The sequence below is a fragment of the Phoca vitulina genome, unplaced genomic scaffold, assembly GCF_004348235.1.
Source record: "Phoca vitulina isolate PV1807 unplaced genomic scaffold, GSC_HSeal_1.0 scaffold3, whole genome shotgun sequence".
NCBI lineage: Eukaryota > Metazoa > Chordata > Mammalia > Carnivora > Phocidae > Phoca > Phoca vitulina.
The window spans coordinates 30,509,852-30,528,844 of record NW_022589706.1 but is presented as its reverse complement, the minus strand read 5'-3'; the positions used below and the strand labels follow the sequence as shown (position 1 = coordinate 30,528,844).

Sequence of the window (18,993 nt, the reverse complement as noted above, 5' to 3'; positions counted from 1 at the left end):
ACATGTTTTGCTGCAAGGGGAGCAGGAAGTCAGAGGATAAGGTGGGACAAAGAAAGTTCTTCTTTAGATGGAAGAAATAATGACATTTGTATGTGGATGGGAATAATCTAGTTGAGGGGGAAGTGGTGGGACTTGAGTAGGTGAGAGTGGATTGAGTCTAACACACTGGCAGAAGTGTGGGTCTCACTTAGCTTGCAAAGCTCAATTACACCAGTGGGATGAAAGGTAAAATCTGTGGGTAAAAGGCTGGTCCTAGGAGCTCGTTGAAGGTCTTTCCTTGTTCCAACAATTTGAACAGTGAAGTAAAAAGCCAAGCGTGGTGTCAGGAAAGGAGATGTTGGAGCTTTCAGGAAAGAAGAGAAGGTATATGTATTTGACATCAAGGAAAGTGGGGAAGTGAAGAGTAATTGCCAGATGTTTTAGTCTACTTGGATTGCTATAACAGAATATGGTGGCTTATAAACAACAGAAATTTATTTCTCCCAATCCTGGAGGCTAGAAAATCCAAGGCAAGATGCCAGCAGATTCAGTGCCTGGTGAGGGTCTGCTTCCTGGTTCAGAGACAGCTGTCTTTTTGCTGTGTCTTCAGATGGGCAAAGCGGTGAGAGCACTCTGTGGGGTCTGTTCTATAATGGCACTAATCTCATTCATAAGGGCTTCACCCTTATGACCTAATCACCTCCTAAAGGTCCTGCCTCCTAAATACCATTACACTGAGAGTCACATTTAAACATATGAATTTTGGGAGGGACATAAACATACATTCTATGGTACCAGGTAGCTCTAAGGAACCACTAGAGGGTCAGGGTCATGAGTTTAAAATGACACCAATCAACCTGGATGTGTGCTTTTCTTCAGCAAGACCCAGGTCTCCAGGTAAGGACATAGCAGAGGCAGAGTTGGATTTAACCAGGGCTAGGCTTTAGCCAGTGACTACAAAGACCATAAAGAGTGGTGCAAGAGAGTGACTTTAATAATTACCATGGAATTAGGCTGATATGGAAGGAAACAAGGACATGAAATATGAAAGAGTGAAAAGTGTTAGATCAATCATTGCAAGATCAACCACAACTCTGCTGCCCTATAGTGATTATAGTGACTATCTCCAAATCTACGACCATAGTTTAGAATCTTAGGCCCCATGAGCATTTTTTTTTTAATTTTTAATTTTGAAGTAATTATTGACTCACAGAAAGTTGCAAAAGTAGTCACCTGTGTACCCTTCCACCAATGGTGACAGTTTATAACTGTCATATAATACCCATGAGCATTCTTAGGGTATTGGGTGCCTTGTAATTAGATTAAATTCAATGAAAGAGAGGATGACATAAAAAGAAGCAGCACTCACTCAGTGGTATTCATACACTTGCTCTCTCCTTCATTTACATCCAGTGCATACCCTATGAGCCAGATGAACAGACTTGGGTCCAGACACACTTGGGTTCAAATCCAAGCTCCACTTTTCATTGACTTTGGCATCCTAAGCAGGTTATATTGTGATATAAGGCAGAAAATTAAACCTCAGTATCAATGTGCTCCTTTTAAAATTTATGTATCTGGTAAAATCAGGAGGGCTCAAACAGCCTAAGCACAGGTTCCCCTCCCCATCTAGTCCTGTACTAAGGTTGCCTAGCCTAAAGACCCTCCTTACCAAAAAGACCAGTACAGTTCTTGGTTATCCCTGAGTATGGCTTTCAGTTCCCTGTAAGCCCTCAGAATTATTCAAATCAGCTGAGTTATATCCTCCCATGGGAACCAGGGGTCATTGCTGATTCTGTAAAGCCTAAGTCCCACAGCCCCCACCCCCCCCCATTGTTTCCTCTGCTCCTGAGCACCAATCTGTGTGGTCCTGCAGAGTGTGCAGTGTGCCCCTCCCCTACATGAACTGCCATTGACCTCAGTTGTCCTTTGCTTTGTGTCCTGCCATCCCAATAGCTCTAGGGCAAGAATCCCTCCCTCTCCAACAAGGTGCACTGAAGGTTATAATCCAACTTTCTAACAAAAATTTCTAAGAAATAATGAAACAATCATAGTTGTAAGGGAAGAACACAAATTGGAAACATAAGAAGTCCATGGAACTTCCTATGGGAAGAACCCAACTATACACACACCCATATGTATACATAAAATCACCATGTTGATCAAGATATAGGACATATCCAGCATGTAGTTGCAATTTTGTATTTTTTTTTTAGATTTTATTTATTTATTTGAGAGAGAGAGAGAGAGAACAGGGGGAGGGGCAGAAGGAGAGGGAGAAGCAGACTCCCCGCTAAGCATGGAGCCCCATGTGGGACTCAATCCCAGGACCCCAGGATCATGACCTGAGCCAAAGTCAGATGCTTTTTTTTTTTTAATTTTATTTTAATTTAAATTATTATTTATTTAATTTAAATTTATTTTAATTTAATTTTTTTAAATTTTATTATCTTATGTTAGTCACCATACAATATATCATTAGTACTAGGTAACCTTAGTACAGGACTAGATGGGGAGGGGAACCTGTGCTATTCCCTGATGGCTAATGATGATGAACATTTTTTCATGTGTCTGTTAGCCATTTGTATGTCTTCTTCAGAGAAGTGTCTGTTCATATCTTCTGCCCACTTTTTGACTTGATTATTTGTTTTTTGGGTGTTGAGTTTGAGAAGTTCTTTATAGATCTTGGATACTAGCCCTTTATCTGTAGTGTCATTTGCAAATATCTTCTCCCATTCTGTGGGTTGCCTCTTTGTTTTGTTGACTGTTTCTTTTGCTGTGCAGAAGCTTTCTATCTTGATGAACTCCCAAAAGTTCATTTTTGGTTTTGTTTCACTAGCTTTTGGAGATGTACTTGAAAGAAGTTGTATGGGCGATGTCAAAGAGGTTACTGCCTATGTTCTCCTTGAGAATTTTGATGGATTCTTGTCTCACATTGAGGTCTTTCATCCACTTTGAGTTTATCTTTGTGAATGGTGTTAGAGAATGGTCGAGTTTCATTCTTCTGCATGTGGCTGTCCAATTTTCCCAGCACCATTTATTGAAGAGACTGTCTTTTTTCCATTGCATGTTTTTTCCTGCTTTGTCAAAGATTATTTGACCATAGAGTTGAGGGTCCATATGTCTTGGTGATCACAGCTTTGTAATATAGCTTGAAATCGGGCAACATGATGCCCCCAGCTTTGTTTTTCTTTTTCAACATTTCCTTGGCGATTCGGGGTCTTTTCTGATTCCATACAAATTTTAGGATTGTTTGTTCCAGCACTTTGAAAAATGTCATTGGAATTTTGATCGGGATGGCATTGAAGGTATAGATTGCTCTGGGCAGCATAGACATTTTAACAATGTTTATTTTTCCAATCCATGAGCATGGAATGTTTTTCCATCTTTTTGTGTCTTCTTCAATTTCTTTCATGAGTGTTTTGTAGTTCCTAGAATATAGATCCTTTACCTCTTTGGTTAGGTTTATTCCGAGGTATCTTATGGTTTTTGGTGCTCTTGTAAATGGAATCGTTTCTCTAATTTCTCTTTCTACAGTTGCATTGTTAGTGTATAAGAAAGCAACTGATTTCTGTGCATTGATTTTGTATCCTGCCACATTACTGAATTGCTGGATGAGTTCTAGTAATTTGGGGGTGGAGTCTTTTGGGTTTTCCACATAAAGTATCATGTCGTCTGCGAAAAGAGAGAGTTTGACTTCTACTTTGCCAATTTGAATACCTTTTATTTCTTTTTGTTGTCTGATTGCTGTTGCTAGGACTTCTAGTACTATATTGAACAATAGTGGCGAGAGTGGGCATCCTTGACGTGTTCCTGAGCTTAAGGGAAAGGCTCTCAGCTTTTCCCCATTGAGGATGATATTCACTGTGGGTTTTTCATAGATGGATTTTATGAACTTGAGGAATGTTCCCTCTATCCCTATACTCTGAAGAGTTTTAATCAGGAAAGGATGTTGTATTTTGTCAAATGCTTTTTCTGCATCAGTTGAGAGGACCATATGGTTCTTCTCTCTCCTCTTATTAATGTGTTCTATCACATTGATTGATTTGCAAATGTTAAACCACCCTTGCATCCCGGGGATAAATCCCACTTGGTCATGGTGGATGATCCTTTTAATGTATTGTTGGATCCTATTAGCTAGGATTTTGTGGAGGATTTTGGAATCCATATTCATCAGGGATATTGGTCTGAAATTCTCCTTTTTGATGGGGTCTTTGCCTGGTTTGGGGATTAAGGTAATGCTGGCCTCATAGAACAAGTTTGGAAGTTTTCCTTCTATTTTTTGAAAAATCTTCAGTAGAATAGGTATTATTTCTTCTTTGAATGTTTGGTAGAATTCCCCAGGGAATCCATCAGGCCCTGGACTCTTGTTTTTTTGGGAGGTTTTTGATCACTGCTTCAATCTCGTTACTGGTTATTGGCCTATTCAGGTTGTCAATAGCTTCCTGTTTCAGTCTTGGCAGCTTATAGGTTTCCAGGAAGGCCTCCATTTCATCCAGATTGCTCAGTTTATTGGCATAGAGTTGTTGATAATAATTTCTAATAATTGTTTCTATTTCCTTGGTGTTAGTCGTGATCTCTCTCCTTTCTTTCATAATTTTATTAATCTGGGTCCTTTCTCTTTTCTTTTGGATAAGTCTGGCCAGTGGTTTATTGATCTTATTAATTCTTTCAAAGAACCAACTTCTAGTTTCATTGATCTGATCTACTGTGTTTCTGGTTTCTAATTCATTGATCTCTGCTTTAATTTTAATTATTTCTCTCCTAATGCGTGGCTTAGGCATCGTTTGTTGCTTTTTCTCTAGTTCTTTAAGGTGTAGAGTTAGTTGGTGAATTCGGGATTTTTCTATTTTTTTGAGTGAGGCTTGGATGGCTATGTATTTCCCCCTTAGGACCGCCTTTGCAGTATCCCATAGGTTTTGGACCGATGTGTTTTCATTCTCATTGATTTCCATGAATTGTTTAAGTTCTTCTCTGATTTCCTGGTTGACCCAAACATTCTTGAGCAGAGTGGTCTTTAGCTTCCAAGTGTTTGAATTTCTGCTAAATTTTTTCTTGTGATTGAGTTCCAGTTTTAAAGCATTATGGTCTGAGAATAGGCAGGGAATAATCTCAATCTTTTGGTATCGGTTGAGACCTGATTTGTGACCCAGTATGTGGTCTATTCTGGAGAAAGATCCATGTGTGCTTGAGAAGAATGAGTATTCTGTTGTTTTAGGGTGGAATGTTCTGTAAATATCTATGAGGTCCATCTGGTCCAATGTATCATTCAAAGCTCTTGTTTCCTTGTTGATTTTCTGCTTAGACGATCTGTCCATTGCTGAGAGTGGAGTATTGAGGTCTCCTACAATTAACGTATTGTTATCAATATGGCTCTTTGTTTTGGTTAACAGTTGGCTTATGTAGATGGCTGCTCCCATGTTGGGGGCATAGATATTTACAATTGTTAGATCTTCTTGTTGGATAGACCCTTTAAGAATGATATAGTGTCCTTCTCTGTCTCTAACTACAGACTTTAGTTTAAAATCTAATTTGTCTGATATAAGAATTGCTACCCCAGCTTTCTTTTGAGGTCCGCTGGAATGGAAGATGGATCTCCATCCCTTCACTTTCAGTCTGGATGTATCTTTAGGTTCAAAATGAGCCTCTTGTAGACAGCATATGGATGGGTCCTGTCTTTTTATCCAATCTGCAACCCTGTGCCGTTTTATGGGAGCGTTTAGGCCATTCACATTGAGAGTGATTATTGAAAGATATGAATTAATTGTCATCATGTTGCCTGTGAAGATGTTGTTTTTATAGAATGTCCCTGTAAATTTCTGTTGTATATCACTCTTGGGGTCTTTCTCCTTTTATAGAACCCCCCTTAATATTTCTTGCAGGGCCAGCTTAGTGGTCACATATTCTTTCAGTTTCTGCCGGTCGTGGAAGCTCTGCATCTCTCCATCCATTCTAAATGAAAGCCTTGCCAGATAAAGTATTCTTCGCTGCATGTTCTTCCCGTTTAGTACCCTGAATATGTCTTGCCAGGCCTTTCTGGCTTGCCAGGTCTCTGTGGATAGGTCTAACGTTATTCTGATGTTCCTCCCTCTGTACGTAAGGAATCTCTTCCCCCTAACTGCCCTTAAGATGGTTTCCTTGGTTCTAAGATTTGCAAGTTTTACTATTACATGCCAGGGTGTTGGCCCGTTCTCCTTGATCTTAGGAGGGGTCCTTTCTGCCTCTAGGATGCGAATGTTTGTTTCATTCCCCCAGATTAGGGAAGTTCTCAGCTCTGATTTGCTCAAGTATATCTTCTAGTCCTCTCTCTCTCTCCACTCCCTCCGGGATTCCAATTATTCTGACATTGGAACGCTTCATGGTGTCACTTATTTCTCTGATTCTATTTTCATGGATTCTGAGTTGTTTTTCCCTGGCCTCCTCTTTTCCCTTTTTATCTATTATATTGTCTTCCAGGTTGCTTATTCGTTCTTCTGCCTCAGTTACCCTAGCTGTTAGATTGGATCTCATTGATAGCATTTTTAAGTTCTGCCAATTCAGCTTTCATTTCTGCCCTTAGAGACTCTATGTTGCCATTAATTGATTTCTCCATTCTAGCCATTGTCTTCACAATTGCTAGCCTGAATTCCATCTCCGACATCTTGGTTATATCTGCATCCATTTGTAAATCTGCAGCATAAGTCATAATCTCTGAGTCTTTTCTATTTTGGGGGCTCCTCCTCCTAGTCATTCTGTTGATGGGTGTTTGAGGGAATGTATAGAGTCCAAATTATTGACCAGAACCCAAGCAAGATGCCCTGTTTTCTTGGGACCTAAGGGTTGCTGGCCTCTTGTTTTCCCAGCCTGTCTTCTGCGGGAGGGGCCTGCCGTGCTGTTACTCAGGGAACCCTGTTTGGGCGGAGTTGCCCTGCGCCCCTGTGGTGGGGGATGGGCTCAGCAGGAATCAGTCTCTGGGGCTTTTGTTCTCTGGCGCCTTTCCCTGGCGGCTTTCCGCGTCTCTTCCGCAAGTCAGAGCAGAAGAGACCGTTTCCAACCCTCTGCCTCAGAGCAGAGAGATCACAGTTTGTTCTTTAGTGAGCTCTCCAGGCCACACCGTCTCCGTTTCTGTCCGTGCTGCTATAAACTGCAGCAGCCTGGGTTGTGCGCCCCTCCGCAGCGCTCCCAGTCCTGCCTCCAGGTCGGGGCACGTCTCTGCCCTTTGTCCTTTTAAAACTGCCAGCCACTCCCAGTTCGTGTGCACACAACTCCGCAGCTCTGGGTTTCTGCCCCGGGGGCTGCAGTTCGCAGGCGCAACCCCGCAGCTCTGGGTTTCCGTCCCGGGGGCTGCCCTAAAGTCCTTTCCCCGCCGCGCCACCGGTCTGTGAGTCTGTGCCCGTCTGCAGCACACGAGGCTATCACTCACCGGCAGTGTAGGATCCCCACGGCCAGGAACCCTCCCGCTGTCGTTTATCCTCCGATATCTGCCCGCAGAATCACGGCTCCCCACTTCGTACCTCGAAACCAACCGCCTGCGATATTCTGCTTGTAGAGATCCAGATCTTCTTACATCTCAGGCTGGTTTCGTGGGTGCTCAGAGTGGTCTGGTAGATATCCAGCTCAATTCCGGGGACCAGTTGAAAGGGTCCCCTACTCCTCTGCCATCTTTCTAAGCAGTCCAAAGTCATATGCTTAACCAACTGAGTCACCCAGGTGCTCTGCAATTTTGATTTGTTTCACCCAAGAGTCTTTTAATGGCAAAGTTTGTTGTGTTTATATTTTAGTTATTAATGTCTACTCGTTTGCTTCATGTTAAATACTGTGGCTTGTATCATTTTGGGAGTTCGGAATTTATTGAGTTGTTCTTGTTATATGATAATACATAGCAAAATATTATAAATGGTACCTAGTAGCTTGGAAACAAAGATAATATCCTCTATTTGTTGGAATAGAAGTCTATATATTCTATGTGTGGTTGCATAGACTAGTATACGTGTGTCTATAGGATTTTATTTGTATTCCCAATGGTTTTAATATGTGTTATATTTTTAATCAATTAAAAATCCCTTTTCTCCTATAAAAATAAAAAAAGATACCTTAGAAATAAAAAAAAACACATGCTTCATCTCTCTCATTTTTTAATCTATAAAATGGGAGTTCAAATACAATCCCTTGTCCCAAATCAGATAAACTATCTTACACAGTCTCTGTGTCAACAAATATTCCTTTCCTCTCTCTGAAGATGATGCCTCAGTTTCAGTGCAGGAGCCACCTTCTTCCCAGTGATTCTGTCATCCTTCTTTGAACTCTTCCGACAGTTATAATATTTACTACGCTAATGGTACATACATTATCTTCTCATATGTACCCATTTTCACTGCCACTTCCAAAACTATAAGAGCAAAGAGTTTGCCTTTGCTTTTCTATGCCTCAAAACACTTTATGCAATATTGTGATCACAGTAGATGCTCAATAAACAAAAATAAGAGCCAACATTTACTGAGTATTTACTAGAAGTCAGGCCCTGAGCTAAGAGTCTTACAGTAACCTTCACAATGGATGAAACAGTGTTTTACTTATCCAAACATGGTGACTTAAAGCAACAATTATTATTATACTTTATGATTTTGTGGGTCAGAAATCGAGGCAGAACTTAGCTGGGTGAAACTTCTCCATGATGTCGATGAAAGTCGCTCAGTGGTATCTGGCTGACAGATGGACAGGTCTGAAGGGCTCAAAATGATCACACTTTCATGTCAAGCACCTTGGTGGAGATGGATAGAAGGCTGGGCTCATCTTAGACTGTCAACTGTAGTACTTGGTGCACTAAGGATATTAAGACTTCTTACATGGATGTACAGAGCTCCAAGAGCAAGTGTTCCTACAAGCAAGATGGTAGCCCCATGACCTTCATGACCTAGCCCTTGGAAGTCCCATTGTGTCAACTCACTGTATTCTATTGGACAAGCAGTCACAAGCCCACCCATTTCAAAGGCAGGGGACATAGACTCAATCAACTGATGGAAGTATGCCATAGAATTTTTGGCCAGGTATTAAAGTCACTAAAGATATTATCCCCGCTCTTGGGCACCTGGGTGGCTCATTCCTTAAGCGTCTGCCTTCGGCTCAGGTCATGATCCCAGGGTCCTGGGGTCGAGCCCTGCATCAGGCTCCCTGCTCCGCGGGAAGCCTGCTTCTCCCTCTCCCACTCCCCCTGCTTGTGTTCCCTCTCTTGCTGTGTCTCTCTCTCTGTCAAATAAATAGAATCTTAAAAAAAAAAATAATATTATCCCCGCTCTAAAAAATGTAAATTTGGACTTACAGAGAGATTGAGTAACTTGCCTTATGTCATGCAGCAAGGCAATGGTGTGAACATCTGAGGAGGATGTCCATCAATTATACCCCCAGACAGCAACCCTGCGGTATCTGCATTACTTGTTTAATTAAGATACTTTATGTTGAAATATTTTAATGCTCTTCAAAGAACTCACAGTATATAAAGAGAGAGCTGCCTCTTATAGCCCATATATTCCTTAAACAGATACTCCCACAAGTCTGAGCATATAGTTTACAGTAGAGGGAAGATTTATCACTTTGCCAGAGCTAGCATATGGTTATGACACATTTATAGGAGTGATTGAAATGATTTGGAAAGATGTGTCTAAGTTGCATCACATCACCTAAGATTATGAGGCAACCTAAAAGGGAGACTGATTTAGAGGCATTATGGCCAATGTGGTTGCAGTTGAAAATTGCTCTGAATTTGCATAGACGTGCCTTGAAAAGCAAAAAGCTGCTATAGTATGACTTTTCTGGAAACTGTTTAATTAGTATGTTGAATATTAGTTCATTTAATGCATGCCCTCATGGCCAAGGTGTGTGTGCGCACGTGTGTGTGTGCGCCTGTGTGCACATTCAAGTGTGTGTGCAAATGTACATGTGTGTTTCTGGCAGGAGATGAGGGTAGGGGCTGGTAGAGACAATAGTAACACATTATTCTGAACACATTACTTTGTACAAAAATGACCCTGTCTGTGGGGAATTCTGGCAACATGAGTGACTTAGATGTAGAGTAGCAACATGGAAGTGGCAAAAATACAGACGATGGTGGCACTGAGAATTCTATTTCTGATGTGAAATCGACTAAAGCATTGAGGGGCATGGTAATAAGGCAGTGTAATGCAGTAATGAGGCAGTAGGGCTCCTGCAGGCTGAGCCCGGAATCCCAGATCAGACACGTCACACCAACTGAAATTTGAGCCAACTGTCCAATGCCTGTGAGCCCCAGTTTCCTTACATGCAAAGCAGAGGTGATAACACAAGAGTAATGCATTGCAGCAGAAATTATAGAGACCGCACAGACAGTGCCTAGAAATGGGTCTGGCACTTTTGGGGTATTTAATAAATGCTGTCTGATGATGGTGATTATCAGGAGACTGTAATTCTTCGTCTCCTCTGATCAAGTTCCATGAATGGCAGAAACATTGCCATCAAATTCCCGTTGTTATGTTAAGGGCATGTGAGCACAGGGCATAGCCTATATTAAGAACTCTGTAACTGTTGTGATATATAATGTATGCACGCATGAATGCATAACTGGGGCAGAGATGAGAAGAGCCAAAAATCAGGGGGTTAGGGAAGGCTGTGGCAACATCTCCAAGTGGTAAGAACACAGGCTTTGAAGAGAGACCTGCCTCGGAAGATCCGCTATGTCCATCACTGGCTGTGGGCCGCTGTGAAGACCATAATACTTCCCTCACGAGTTGTGGTGGTGGTTAAAGGAAGTACTATGTATAAAGTGCCCTGCGCAATGTATGCACAGAGAACACACTCCAACATTGATTGCCGCCCTTGGTACTACTGTTAATAATCTAGTAATGGAGCCTTCCCCATTCCTTGGGTTTCTTCCTCCACTGTGAGTTCAGTGCATTTCTGCATCCACCCAATGAGAACAAGAATTTGTAAGCCTGTTAGTTTTCATGTACCTTCTGGAGATCCACAAATCTGGCTTTTTTTCCTTTTCTGCTTTAAATGTTTTGGCTCTAGGTTCATGCTAGTTCTATTGATTGCTTTAATGTCACATCTAATGTTTCTTTAACTTAATGAAGATGCTTAGCGCCACAGCAGAATGGATATAAAGACTCACACTATAATTATCAAAGCCTGTGATTTTTATCCAAAATAAAATGATTCACATTTTTCACCTCCTCCCAGAAATTGATATGTATGCTTATTTGATTTAATTTTATTTTTTGTTCTCTGTAATGGCCTGTCTCTATTAATTATACACTAAGCACATTTCTCCCCAAACTAGTAACCAGCTGTAGCATTTCGGTGTTTTCATCACCAAATGTCCAGCTCATGACTGATTCTGTAATTCAAAGACATGGCTGCATAGTCCTCTGAGCTCTGTAATGAAATGTGTTTGTTGTATTTTGTATTCTACCAAAACTTGACTCTTTCCATTATCTTTCTTTTTAAATTGCAAAAGCAATACATGCTCTGGTCTACACATGGATTACTGAACCAAAGGGAGGTGTTCTCTCATAGTGCTGTATTCCCTAAATGCACTCTATAGATTTTAACAGTTCCATTCAAATGGGAAGTCTGATTCAATCAATACCCAGAAAAGAGTTTCCCTCCTTAATGAAAATACTGCAGTACTATCTTAAAGGAATATTGTAGAGAATCTTTTGTCTATGAATTTTCTGAAAATAAGTCCATGAATAGGAAATTTATGAAAGAAAAATATAAGCAGCCAACCAACACAGGAAATAATGTTCACCTTACTACATAAAGGAGGAAAAATACCTTTTTTCCCATCCCCCCCCCCCCCCCCCCCCCCCCCGGCCAGGTCCTCCAGCTAGGGCTCTTTAATTGGACTCATAGTACACTGAAGAAGAGAAGAAAATCATACAAATGTTACTGAATATGTATGTTACTTCACATAGGGCCCCTCATAAAATGAAGACCCAAAGAAATGGTTAATCCTGAGTGCTTTTATACTATGTTTGATGCAAAAAGTCATGGCAAAATGTGATAGAACAAAGGGGTATGAGCTAAAGGTAATAAACGTGGTGAAACTTAAAAAGGCCCACCCATTCGGATTCCTCTAGGCGTCCCTCCCTCAGGCTTCAGAGATCAGGATGTTCCCTTCTTTCCTCAGATACAGGGAGGGCACCTCTCACAACAGGGTCTTAGGAGAAAGGGGGAGACCAGAGAGTCCTTCCGGCATTTGCCGTTTTCTCAAATTCCTTCAGCTTGGAATATTCAGCATGCCATATAGTGGGGTAGTGTGTTCTGAACCCAAACACTACCAATAAATAAGAATATAACCTGCAGCTATCTAGTGCTTCCTGCATACAAGTTCTGTTCTAGGAGACTTGCACATATTGATTCATTCAATTCTCATAACCACCCTATACATAGATGCCACCCAGATTCAACACAGGTCAACCAGAGACCATGCTATAGTCTAAAACACTATGCTCAGAAGAAATGTATGTAAAGCAACATAAAATACTAAACTGCACCTACCAGACTGACCAAAGATTTCTGCTTAGGCGATGACTCAAGGATCATAAAAATGTAGTGAAACAAACTTCCTTGTAATGTGATGTGAAAATACAGATTGGTACATCCTTTCTCTAAGCTAAGTAAGTGCCTCCGTAAGTTTACACCTTTTAATCCATGAATTATGCTTTTAGAAATCTGTCCTTAAGAAAATTCTGGGATGAACTGAAAATTCTTTGGTGATTCTGGGGGCCTTTGAGTCCAGCTGCTCAGATTGGGTTCTAGCTCCACCGATTGCCAGGTGTGTAGACTTGGGAAGTTAGCCAGGTTCTCTGTGGCTCAGTTTCCCCTACTATAAAATGAACATCATCATATTACCCATCTCTAAGGTCTGCTGGAAGGATTCATGTCCTTAACACATGTAAAGTGGTAAGAAAGGTACCTGCCACATAGTTGGCGCCACATAAATACTAGCTATTCTATACACTGCATTACAATTTATAACAGGAAAAACTGTGAACTCCTAAATGCCCTAAAATTTATAAATAGTTACATACACTGGCTCATTCTTAAATGTTACATTCTATACAATGGAATAGTACATAGCTATTTAAAACATTTCTAAATATTTATTGATAAAATGCTTATGAAATAGTACTATTTGCAAAAAAAGGAAACATTTTAAACAGGGCAAAATTTCAATTACTTACATAAATATGTTTGTGTGTTTATATGCACAAAAAGTTTTGATATATATGCATCAAAATTTTTAAATCCTGGAAATTTTTGTGGTGTAACATGCATATGTGCCTTTTTCTTCTAGAGGTTCAACAGTATTCTTCTTCTTTGTATAAATATTTTTAATCACTTTTTTTTTGAGAGAGAGAGAAAAAGAGAGAGAGAGAGACAGTGCATGCCGGGGGCAGGGCAGAGGGAGAGAATCTTAAAGCAGGCTCTGCACTAAGCACAGAGCCTGATGCAGGGCTCGATCTCACGACTCTGAGATTGTGACCTGAGTTGAAATCAAGAACCACCCAGGTGCCCCAGTACTAGTCTTGATATTGCAAAACTAATGCTTATGATCAAAAGCTCATTTCTCTACCTACAAGTTATAAAGTGAATTTACATAAACCTTCGAGCTAAACTCTGAGACTGTCCACCACAAACATCCCTGCAGGACTGTGTGCAGGCATTTCCTTTCTTCCTGAAGGGACAAAGAATGGGGTCATTACCTCTGAGTGAGGCAGGACAATCAGACACTTCAGACGGAGCCAATTTTTAGATTCCTCTGTTAATCACTTCACTTTGAGAATGATTTCGGCATAAAATCTGAGAAAAAGAAAGAACACTCTTTCTTAGGGGCTTCTGGAAGCGATGCTGGTTTGCATTACAAACTGAAAAGAGGAAACAAAAAAAAAAAGCAGTGTAATGACCAAAACTGCCAAAGCATTAATAAGGAAAAACAGGCAATATGTTAGTAGAACTTGAATTTAACTTTTAAAAAAATGTATGCATTTAAAGATTTAATAAAACAGTAAATTTGAAAGCAGATGGCCATGAAGGGCAGTGTTGTTCATTAAATATCTACTTTCTAATTCAGATTTCAGGACATTTCATGGAGTTTTAGTGAACACAATCACTTGAATTTGATAGCGTCTCAGCTCTTATCACAAGAAGGGCTGTCATTTCCTGTATTATTGAAAAACTTATTAAGTTATAAAACATTCTCTTCAAACTTTTGCAGAGTATTTCAACTCCAAGCTGGCCACCTGTGTTTTACACTGTTACTAACAGCATTCTGTAAATATCTGTCAAAGTTTTATATGAAGGTGGCAGAATGCAAATTTTGAAAGGCAATACAAACCTGCAAAATATAACTGGGCCATCAAGAAGAAAAAATTGTTGGCAACATACACAGGAAATCCATTTTGCAATCAACCTGGGTTTTATCAAGGTTCTGTTTGCTTTACAAATACTGATGAAGTAGAAATCTGAGAGGTGATTGAGGTTATTTACTAAGTAATCATCCGATGTCCGGGTGGTTAAGTAGGTGGCATTAGTTAGAGTTAATGCAAAAGGAACTCCAACAACTCAACACACATGCTTCTTTTATCTATAGATGATGAAAGAAGAAAACACCGCTTTCACTTATTTAATGTACCAATCAACCCAACACAAAATAAATAGCAAGGCAATTGATTTCTGTTTGTCTTTAGAACTTTTTTAGGAGCAGGCATGAAAAATCTGATTACTCAGTCTTGCCCATACAGGTGGAGAGAAGACATTTGTGATTTACAAAACAAAAAACAAAACAAAAAAAGCAGCCCTGAACAGGTTTCATGAGCAAAAAGAGAAGAAGTGAGTATCTCCTCACCTAGAGCTGCAGTTGAAGCTAGAATGGAAAAGAAAGGAGCAACTGCCCAATTGGCCAGGGGGTTGATGGCAAAAGGATCCTACATGACCCCAAGAAACCCATCTCTGTCCAGCATCTGGTCACCAGATGTATAGACTAAAAAACCTGATTAAAAAAAAAAAAAAAACTACTTATCAATTTCTCTTGTAATAACAGTGATATATTAAAGAGAACTAAAATTAACTATAATTTTCAACATTACTGTTGATATTATATCCTTCCTCCAAGGCTTTTCTCGATGCACAAGCCCTTTTACAGACGATATGCTACTTTCATGTGCTAGGTAGCCTCCAGGGTTATGCATAATTTTAGTTAAAATTTAATGCATTCATTTGATAGTCAAAGGTATGGCCTTTGGAATGAGACAAACCTGGATTAAAATCCAGTAGTTTGGAACAAAGTACTTAAACTCTCCACAGTTTACTTTCTGCCATGATAAAATGTGTAAAATATCTTCTTACGGATCAAGATTCAGTGAAAATTTGATGAAACAAGGTACTTAAAGCCCTGCATACAGGATAGATACTTATCTGTAAATTAACAACAGTTATTTTTACTTTGTATGTGTTTTAAAATTAGCAGTGTAAACAACTCAGGCGTTCCTTTGTGCTAATCTTTGGAAACTGGATTCCGGCATTTCCAGCGTGTATCCTGACCAAAGATTGCTGACACACACTTCCTCAGCATTCCCAGGCCCACTCGTTGACTCAGCCTCAAATCAGTTGCCATTATTTGGAAATAACCTAAAAACAACCCATTATTCTATTTTATTTTATTTTTAAAGATTTTAAAATTTGACAGAGAGAGACACAGCAAGAGAGGGAACACAAGCAGGGGGAGTGGGAGAGGGAGAAGCAGGCTTCCCAATGAGCAGGGACCCCGATGCGGGGCTCGATCCCAGGACCCTAGGATCATGACCTGAGCCGGAGGCAGACGCTTAATGACCGAGCCACCCAGGCGCCCCACAACCCATCATTTTAAGTACAGATAGCTAACAAATGCATCTTTATTTGCAGATGCCCTGTTTAGTATGACCTGTGGAGATACAGCATTCGCATGGTGACTACGGTAGCGGGGTGGGTAGAGGGGGTGGGATCCGCACTCTACATCCTACTAGCCATATGCCCCTAGACCAATCACTTCACTTCGCTTGCTCTCAGTTGATTCAGCTGCCCAATAATAAATAAGCTTAAAACAGTGTCTAGCAGCATTAGGTAATTTGTAAGTAATATCAGCTATCATACAGAGTGCTTTGTGGGATTCGTATCCTGAGAAGCACTTATTGTTTGAAGATTGTCTTAGTACCGCCGTGAGACTGAGAGCTAGGCCTACAAAGATGGTTTTCATACTTCCCCTTTGCCATCCATGAGGGCTCCTCTCCCAGTCCCTAGGCACCTGGCTGCAGCCATGCCTGATAGTCCAAACAGATGCACTAATATTCTGTGAAGGAGAGGGGCATTTCTTCCCATGAATATCTGTTTATTAGCAAAGAAAACCTTTGCCAGAAGCCCTCACCAGGCAGCCCCTCAGATCCCACTGGCCAAAGCTGGATTGCACACCTAGGCCTAAACTAGTCACTGGCAAGAGGAATGACATCACCAAGAATGACCTGGACTAATAATGGCTCATCCTCCAGAATATGGTAGAATGGAACACTTAAAATTGGGGGGGTGGGGAGGGCGGGGAAGGATCTTCCAAGAAAAGGAATTAGGGGATGGGGGAAGGAGGCAAGGAGAATGGCTTTTATAGGCGATCCATGAAATCTAACACCAAATCCTTTCTCCGTAATTTTTACCATATTTTAAGCACATACTGTATACCAGACACTTGCTTTGTGTGGATTGTAATTCTCTTAACAATCCACGCCAGTATGGCCTCTGTCCCCATTGCTCTCGTGAAGGGCTCTTGTCTTGAGTCACTTCTCTATCCTTATACTTACCACTCAGTAGCAACAAATACAGTTAACCCCTCCCTGGACATATCAAAATGTTCTTGTGTTTTCCCTCTGCTATCTCCTCCTTTTCCAACTCTTCAGCTGACCCCTTCTGGTCAATATGTCATCTAAATGCTGGAGTGCCCCACGGCTCATACTGGACCATTTCTGTTCTCTGTTCATTCTTTCTCCTTGAGTCATCTCTTCCAGCAAAGCTAATGAGTACCAAATTCATGTCTCTAGCCCAGAGCTCTGCCCAGAGCTCCAGGTTGCATATTCTACTTCTTGTTCCTATATACATATTTGATATCTCTACTTGGATCCTAACATACAACTTGAACTTAACATATCCAAATTGGAACTCTTAGTTTCTTTGCCCAAACCAGTTTCTTCTAAAGTCTTGCCTCATTTGATTGATTCTTCTTGTCAAACCAAAAACCCAGGAACTATCCCAGATTTCTCCCTTGAGCCCCTCACATTCAACCAATCAGCAAGTTTTATCATTTCTACCTTCAAAATTTATCCCAAATCCATCTTTTTATCTCCATTTCCATTGCTATTTCTTCACTAGTCCCAGCCACCACATCTTACCTAGAATACAGCTAAAGCTTCCTACTTGTTCTTCCTGCTATCATTCTTAACATCTGTGACATAGTCCATTTTCTACGGAGCAGTTAGCTTTTAAAAATACAGATCGAGGGTGCCTGGGTGGCTCAGTCGTTAAGCGTCTGCCTTCGGCTCAGGTCATGATCCCAGGGTCCTGGGATCGAGTCCCACATCGGGCTCCCTGCTCGACAGGAAGCCCGCTTCTCCCTCTCCCGCTCCCCCTGCTTGTGTTCCTGCTCTCGCTGTCTCTCTCTGTCAAATAAATAAATAAAATCTTTAAAAAAAAAAAATACAGATCAAACTGTGTAATTACACTTCTTACAAGATTTCCACAGCACTTAGAGAACAGCCAAATCCTTACAATGGTTCAAACACATTACCTGATTGGGACCTTGCCATGCTGTAACGCCAGTCTTTTGTTTTTAAAACACTCTGTCCTACTTCAGTGCCTTTGCATTTTCTACTCCCCAGCATAGAACACTCTCGCCCTCATCCCCCACAAGGCTAGTGCCATTTTATCATTCAGGTCAGCCTCATCCTCAGGAAAGCCTGCCCTGATCACCCTGTCTGACGGAGGGCTACCTCTATCTGCCAAGGCATTCTTACTGTTGTATCCTAAATAACACTTAGGACTATCAGAACTGGCTTATTTAATTATTTATTGTCTGCCTTCCCTGACTAGAAGGCAAGCTTCATGAGGACAGGGACTTTGTGTATCTTATTCAACACTGTATCCCAACATTTAGAATAGTGCCTAGCACACAGTAGCTACTCAGTAAAACTTGTGAAGTGAATAAATGATACTCTAGAAGGTAAATATTTTCCCCCAATGTACAGATATTGAAATTGAGACTCAAAGGGGTTTAAAATTTCTGTCCAAGGTCACTCAGCTTATTGCAGGCAAGTCGCATTTTAACACTATGAGTGTCAAAACGTAATTGGTGTTCTTTCCACGACACTACTGAAGGATGGTTGGAAGAAAGGCAGGCAGGGACAAGGGGCCCCAGCAATAAGAGGAAACCACCTTTAAAAGGATTTTACACCACCCTGGAAGGAGCCCTCTACCCTTTCCCATGTGACAGATAGATGATAAAAACCTGATTGAGTGACAGGCACAGGGAGGGTTAATCAGATTAAAACAGCCCATGCCCACAAGCCCATAAAAACCCCTAGATCTAAACGCCAAATCGCAACCCTCTCGGGTCCCCTCCCTCTTCAGGAGCTTTGTACTATCGCTCAATAAACTTTACTATCGCTCAATAAACTTTGCTTTGCTGCCCCCCAGTCTTCTTCTGGTCTACGTCTTCACTCTTCTAAGCCATGTGACCAAGAACCTCGGACACCGAAGGAAAAGAAATCCTGTAAGAACGCCACTGAGAATTTAGATAACTTGTTTAGATCCAACATGAACAATCTCTTCTAACTACTCTAGCAATTTCTTAACGCAATCAACATTGGAATATTGCTGCATCAGTAGCAACAGTTTATTATACAAACAGGTAAGAGTTAGGACCTAGAACGTTGAGGTTAGTGAACCTGCTGACACAAGAAATCCAGGACTTGTGACTTCAAT

The 18,993-nt window shown here is 40.9% G+C and overlaps 1 long non-coding RNA gene across 1 annotated transcript in view; it reads right to left on the bottom strand.

The window, feature by feature from the left end:
* Positions 1–13,515: 13,515 nt before the first annotated feature.
* Positions 13,516–18,993, bottom strand: part of LOC116629944 — a 124,135-nt gene continuing 118,657 nt past the window's right edge. Inside the window, exon 4 of the long non-coding RNA XR_004298848.1 lies at positions 13,516–13,797. This is a non-coding gene — a long non-coding RNA (uncharacterized LOC116629944). The remainder of the gene's footprint in view (positions 13,798–18,993) is intronic.